The sequence below is a fragment of the Lactuca serriola genome, chromosome 7, assembly GCF_051521515.1.
Source record: "Lactuca serriola cultivar US96UC23 chromosome 7, Lser_US96UC23_V15, whole genome shotgun sequence".
Taxonomy (NCBI): Eukaryota; Viridiplantae; Streptophyta; class Magnoliopsida; order Asterales; family Asteraceae; genus Lactuca; species Lactuca serriola.
Genome location: NC_136414.1, coordinates 21495756 through 21503180, shown reverse-complemented (window position 1 = coordinate 21503180; position 7425 = coordinate 21495756). Strand labels below are relative to the sequence as shown.

General features: G+C 39.5%; 1 long non-coding RNA gene across 1 annotated transcript; it reads right to left on the bottom strand.

The window, feature by feature from the left end:
- Positions 1–2072: 2072 nt before the first annotated feature.
- Positions 2073–3002, bottom strand: LOC145064761 (uncharacterized). The gene is made up of 3 exons (XR_013688067.1): positions 2904–3002; positions 2547–2800; positions 2073–2103 (listed from the first exon to the last, which is right to left on the bottom strand). It is a non-coding gene; the product is annotated as an uncharacterized LOC145064761 (long non-coding RNA).
- Positions 3003–7425: the final 4423 nt, after the last annotated feature.

Genomic DNA, 7425 nt, shown 5'->3' with positions numbered 1-7425 from the left:
GAATGTATATGTTATAGCAAATGGTGGGTTAAAAATAAAAAGAAAAGGTTATTTTTCCTCTTTATTTTAGAAACTAGCATTTTTCTGTGTGAGTATTTGTTGTAAAAAAAAATTGCACCCAAAACACTCACACGATTCTTACAAAATTACGGTAAAATTATAAAAGGTCAAATAAATATATTTTACCCCCAAACTAATACACCCACCATCATAGCCTACCATACAAACTATTGCTACAACCATCAGAAAGAGCCACGCCATCATCCAAATAGACTTACACAACATAGCTAATTTATCCTACAACAATTTAATGACACTCACAAACTGATACATACCTCCACGTCAATTATCAAAACCCACCTCCCAACTTAAAATACTTTATAAGAAAATACCCAATCCCCCAACACATGTACACAAGAAAATACCAATCCCAGCCAAAAAACCAAGAAAATGAAAAACAAAGAAGTCGAAAACGTCCTGCAGGCGCTTATCGCCTACCTCCGCGAGGTAGGAGATTTCATGGAAGCAGTCCAAACCAGAATTGAAGAAGGATTTACCACAGAACAGTGACGATAGTTATGAAATTTTGAAAAACATACTTGAAGAAGCCAAAGTTGAGGACCTCTCCATGCAAGACAATATCTCCTTTATGCTTGGATCAATCCACAAAAGGATTGGAAAATACAAACACGTAATGAAGGAGCGCGCCGGATAAGTAGAAGCTAACACTAGACCTACTTTCTATCAATGTTTTTATCCAGTAGGTTTAAACGAATGTAATGAACTCCGTCTTCACGTTAAATAAATAAGACTTGACATCACTTTCTGCATACTCCCGATTAAAAAAAAATATGAATGCACGTCTTCTAACCTAACCCATTACAGAAATGGCAAGTGAAAACATGAAAAATTCCTCTAATTTTTCGTTAACTCTTAACAAATATTATCAATATATTTCAAAACCACAGCAGAGATAATTGATAATCCAAAGAAAATCATCAAAAACTTACCAACCCCGCAAAGCGGGGGATCCTTTACTAGTTAATTATAAAACAAACTGTTGCAAGAAATTAAAACAACAAGTAGATGTAACAAAATGCAAAATTGGACTAAAGGTGCAATCTTTATTAAACCAAAAGGAAAATATATATAATTTTATACTAGCCGTTTACCCACGCTAAGCGCCGGGCGACAAAAAGTTTCTTTTGGAAGATAGTTTTAATGTGATGAGTATCCATTTCTATCGTTTGACTTATGGTTATGTGCCCAAGGAGAATTATAGATTATTAGATAGCCCTATGATTGAATTGCGATAGTTGGAAGGCGTGGGAGAAAACAAAGTCCAGCTGGGCATGGATGGCTCTCCAACAATGAGATGCGGCCATTTGGTAGACTATTTTGTGTCGAATAGTTCATTTCAACATATAGTTTCTTGCTAGGTGCATAGTCATACAATACGACAAAAGTTGAGTCTACATTTCAAATAATTCATCTAATAGTTCATACTTAATTTTACAATATATAAATAACAACAATCTGCAATCATGTAGTTTTGTAAATTTATAACATATCCAATATATAAACTACACCAATCTGCAATCATGTTGCTTCATCTGCTAGCCCTGCATTAAACATCGAATAATATTTGTTGATTTTATTTTTGGAAAAATATAGTAATCTAAAGAACAATTTAACAGATCGGTAAAAGTTGACCAAAGGGTTATTAATAAAGCTTTGTCGATTTTACTTAATGGTCTTAATGGGTTATGCACTTAATCTGGACAGCTACACATGGCTGTTTCTTTTTCACTTAATCTGGGCATAGTGACTTAATGAGTTAAGCCCAAAATATGCAAAGACCAAAATATGAGTTAACTAAAGAAGTAAAATAAAAAAAAACATTTTCCAAATTTTTAATAAACGGATAAAGAAAGAAGAATAAACAAAGGGTGAAGGGTACAAATGCAACTTTGTTTGTAAATTACCTTTTAGTAGGGCGTGATTTAATTTCAGACTCTTTATCGAGGTTGATTTTGTCATTTAATACTTTTGGGGATCCAACAAAACCCAGTCTGCTGTGTTATGTCCTAATACTTTTGGGAGCTAAAATCAAATAAAACAAAAGCAAACTACAAAAATGCCCATTGTTTTTCATAAGAGCTGCAATGTATAAAGTTTTACCACCAGAAGAAGCCCTACAACAAGTAAAATTTATTTTTTTAAATGTAGTAAAACAAAGAAAGTATATAAAATTGAGAGATTACAATTCCTTTAAAAACTTTATACAAACTAAAAATTTTTAAATCATTATTTGGAGATAAAATGTAAAATTATGATGAATACTTACGCCATGTCAACAATTCGTTCTTCCTCTTGAGGAGCAACAACCATTACAGGTAGAAAAGAGCTTGCACTTTGCACCTGTAAAGAATAAGCAAAATTTATAATTTAAAATAAATAAACAAATAAAACTGTTGTGATTGTTCAAGGGGAAATTATGGAAAAATTACATATTTTTATAAACAAAGATGATGAATGATCCTTACCTTTGACCACTTGCTTAATGGATCCAAGTTGATGCCTCTATTCAACAAAACACCAGCCAAATCATGTCTCCTTGTCTAATCATCATGAAAAAATGGAGCTACATTAGTATGATATCAAAAAAGAAAAATGATAAAAACAAATAATAATAATAAGTTTTGTTTAATTATAAAACTAAAAAAGATGATGGATTTGTCCACTCTTGATGAAATTGCATGTGTCATCCTCACCAACTTGAGACTCAAACATAATATCCCTATAAAAGCAACAAACAAAAAAAAAAAAACAAGTAAAATCAAATATGAAAGTAACTATGAAAGAAGAGGATGCATGAAATGGAACAGAAACAGAAAGACTACCTTGGTAAGCATTTCCTGAGGTATGATTTTGGACATAGCCTGCAGATAGCAAATTGCAAGTCTTTCACTTTTTAATTTTCTGTTTGCTTACACACAAGTATCGAATATTTCCTTGGGTACAGCAACTGAAATCCCATCCTTATCCAAAACCCTAACAACAGACAATCTAGAATTGAGAAGAGAATAAAAAATTTGTGTTAAAAATTAGATTCAAAATCGATTTTATAGAAGAAATAACTTAACAAATCAATTTAGGGAAGAAATAAAATTAGTTCAGAGATGGAGAAGAGAAGCTTACCTAATGAGGAAGGCGATGAATTGGTGGATCTAACAGAGGAATTCCATGGAGTGGTGGATGAAATCGCTGAAGTAGCTGGAGGTTTGAACCAGAGAACATTTGTGATGTGTGGGTGTCGAATTGTTATCTAAAGCATATGAGTTTTGGAAAGGACTGCAAGTAAATTGAGACCATATTTTGTCAACAAGTTTGTAGAAATAACAAAACTTTAATAGCAAAAAAATAAATTTAGGAAAAATGTCTTTTCTGTAAGTGGAACCTATGAAAAATACGAAAAAAGTAAACTAATAAATAAAATATCATACAGAAACATAATAAGTGAAAAAAATATATATTATTTAGAGGTGTTGACCTGATCAGCTTGTAACATTCGTTTGACACATTGACTATTTACATAACGAAACTTTGATGAAATATTTGAGAAATTGGGAGATAAAGTTACGCAAAAATGTAAACAGAATACAATCATGAACAGAGGAATTACCTCGTTTTCTTCATCTCGGGGATCATAAAATCCAGCATCATACATTGATCTCTCCTTCTGATTTGATAGAACTGTTGAAATTTCCAACATTGAAAACTTGGATCTCAATTCTACATGCATGTCGTCTATCCCACTCATCCGTGTTGATGCTACTTTCTTCTCTTGTCTACAATAATAGAATCACAAACATTGAAAATTTTGGAAGAACGAAAGTAATTAATTACGTTAAAAAGAAAAAATATAAATATATTCAAATGAATTTCTGACAATGGAGTTGTTGTCTGCAAGATGAGACCCCCAAAAGATGTTGGAGTCAAAGCTTCCTTCATTTGAAAGCTTTCTGCACCGGTCACAAACTCGAGCTTGGACACGAACCAGTGCTTGCATACACTTGAGTGTCATCTTTGTCCTCCTTCTTACATTGTGTCCTCTCACCAGGGCTTGTAGCTTCAGAACTTCTTTAAGAGCCTCAAGAGCTCTCCTTGCCTAAACTAACCAAATCTTATATATTGTTAGTATCTGGTGAATATTTGTAACACCCCCCTCTGGCACGTATCACAATATTGTCCGCTTTGGGCCACTCGGCACGAGGACTTCCCAGGGGGTCACCCATCCTGGTACTACTCCCGCCCGAGCACGCTTAACTGCAGAGTTCTTATGGGATCTGCTGCCCTCACGGCTTTAAAACGCGTTGTGATAGGGAAGGTATCCACACCCCTTTATAAGGAAATGTTTCGTTCTCCTTCCAAGCCGATGTGGGATCAGATCTAACCCACTTTCACCCCCCATTATAGGGTTCGACGTCCCCGTCGAACACATCGACCCGTGCCCTGGCTCTGATACCATTTGTAACAATGCAAATTTTCAAACAAAATTTTTTTTCATTTTAAAAATAAAGTATTTTCATTCAAAACAAGGCATAAATAATTTAAGTGTCATGTCAAATACAAATTGTCTAAATCCCAAGATCATAAAAACATCCTTCAGTGTGTACAGATCACGCCGGCGCCTTCCCACGGTCCTCGCTAGTACCTGAAACACATACATAACAACTGTAAGCATAAATGCTTAGTGAGTTCCCCAATATACTACTTACGCACATACGCCTTTCCAGGCCCTGACCTTCCGGTCCATGTGTCTCAGGGGACTTCCGTCCCTGCTGGGTAAACCTTCCGGTCCTACCCACGCCGACCTTCCGGTCCATCACACAACATATTGCCTTCCGGCCCATAACATATCGCCTTCCGGCCCATAACATAATCGCCTTCCGGCCCATGACATACATAGCACATATAACAAATAACTTACCACATATAGCATACATATCACATATCATATCTGACCTTCTGGTCACACAGTCAAACCCTTCCGGGTACAGTATAGTGAGAAGACTCACCTCGTGAATACTGAAAGCTAGCAATTCCTGAAATCACTCGTGCTCGATCCGCCGAGCTACAAACTCCCTATAACATCATATATCTCTTATTAACACTTTTATCTTCTAAGTTAACTGACCCTAAGAAGTCACACACATAGGTCAACTCTGGTCAACGGTCAACGGTCAACTCGACCGGACTCGGCGAGTGCCATGGCGACTCGACGAGTCTAGACGTCCTCCAATCCTCTAAGATTCCCCTTCTACTCGTCGAGTATCCTCCTTGACCCGACAAGTTACTCCTGGAAGAATCGCGGGGCCACCCCGACTCAACTCGCCGAGTCTGAAGAACAACTCGACGAGTCCCAGTTAATCTTCAAGCTACTCGCCGAGTCTGTTCATCGAACTCGGCGAGTCCATGCCATGCAACCGCTCAAACTGCATCCTAAGGTCAGAACTGCTCCGACCATTCCTAGGTCTGGCCTTCCTAGGCTGATCCATCACGTAAAGTCCTCATTTCAGTGCTCATGATACACCCTATGATTCATAATTTACATTTTGACCTAAGGCATAAGGATTCCAATCCAAAACCTTCATCAATTCCCAAAATGCACAGACATGGGACATTCTGGACCTCCAAAGGTCCCAATACAGGGTTACAATCGATTAGGGGACTAGGGTAACATTCAATCTATTCACAAAAGGGTTCCATAAACCCTAATTCCATAATCACATCAACATAGCAGAGTATACTCGAATTCTTACCTGGATTATGTATTCTCTGTGTCCCCAATCCTCAGAATGTGACTCCCTTGTTGTTCCTTTAGCCAATCCCTTCTCTTCCTTGCACAACAACTCTTCTATAATCAACAACGGCCTATAATCCTTGCTCCAGATGCACACAATCGATTTAGGGTTCTTCTCAGAAGGCTAAAATGAACAATGACGGCCAATAAGTCCCTTTTATATGTCCCAAACCTGAACGGTTAGGGTTTTCGCTAAACAGCGTAGACTCGCCGAGTCCATATCTGGACTCGTCGAGTCCAGTCGCGAACCCGCGACCAAGTCTGCGATCCTACTCGGCGAGTCTAGGCTCCAACTTGCCGAGTACCCTCTTAAATCACCCCAAAAACATAATTTAACAATACCTGAGATTCCGGGCTGTTACAACTCTCCCCCACTAGGATTAGACTTCGCCCTCGAAGTCTCACTCTGAAAATAGCTCCGGATGCTGCTCCCGCATCTCACGTTCCGGCTCCCAAGTCATTTCCGATCCCTTCCGGTGTTGCCACTGGATCAACACCAGAGGTACCTCCTTGTTCCTCAGAACCTTGATCTTCCGATCCCTGATGGCCACTGGTCTCTCAACATAATTCAGGCTCACATCCACCTGAATATCCTCCAATGGAACCACTGCCGACTCATCGGCTATGCACTTCCTCAATTGCGACACATGAAAAGTGTCGTGGATCTGTCCCAACTCCGCTGGCAACTCCAACCGATAGGCTACCCGACCTATCCTTGCAATCACACGAAATGGCCCAATATACCGGGGCCCCAACTTGCCCCTCTTCCTGAATCGAATCACTCCTTTCCAAGGAGAGACCTTCAGGAGAACGAAGTCGCCGACTTGAAACTCAAGCTCAGATCGGCGCCTGTCTGCATAACTCTTCTGTCGGCTCTGGGCGGTCAATAACCTCTGTCTAACTTGCTGAATCTGCTCTGTCGTCTGAAGCACGATCTCTGTGCTGCCCATCACTCTCTGTCCCACCTCTCCCCAGCAAATGGGGGTCCGACACCTCCTACCATACAACAGCTCAAAAGGTGGCATACCAATGCTCGAATGATGGCTGTTGTTGTAGGAAAACTCTGCCAAGGGTAAATACGCATCCCAGCTACCCCCGAAGTCTAACACACACGCTCGAAGCATGTCCTCCAGCGTCTGAATCGTCCGCTCGCTCTGACCGTCTGTATGGGGATGGTATGCGGTACTAAAATGCAATTTAGTACCCAGCTCCTCATGGAATTTCTTCCAGAACCTGGAAGTGAAGCGCACATCACGGTCTGAAACAATCGAGATCGGCACTCCATGCCGAGATACCACTTCTCTCACATATATCTCCGCCAACTTCTCCGCTGAAGAACTCTCGCTGATGGCAAGGAAGTGTGCACTCTTCGTCAACCTATCCACAATCACCCAAATTGCATCAACTCCCCTGGCAGTCCTCGGCAATTTGGTGATGAAATCCATAGTGATCTGTTCCCACTTCCACTCGGGAATCTCCAATGGCTGTAACTTGCCATGCGGTCTCTGGTGCTCGGCCTTAACCCTACGGCAGGTCAAGCACCTCTCAACGAACCATGC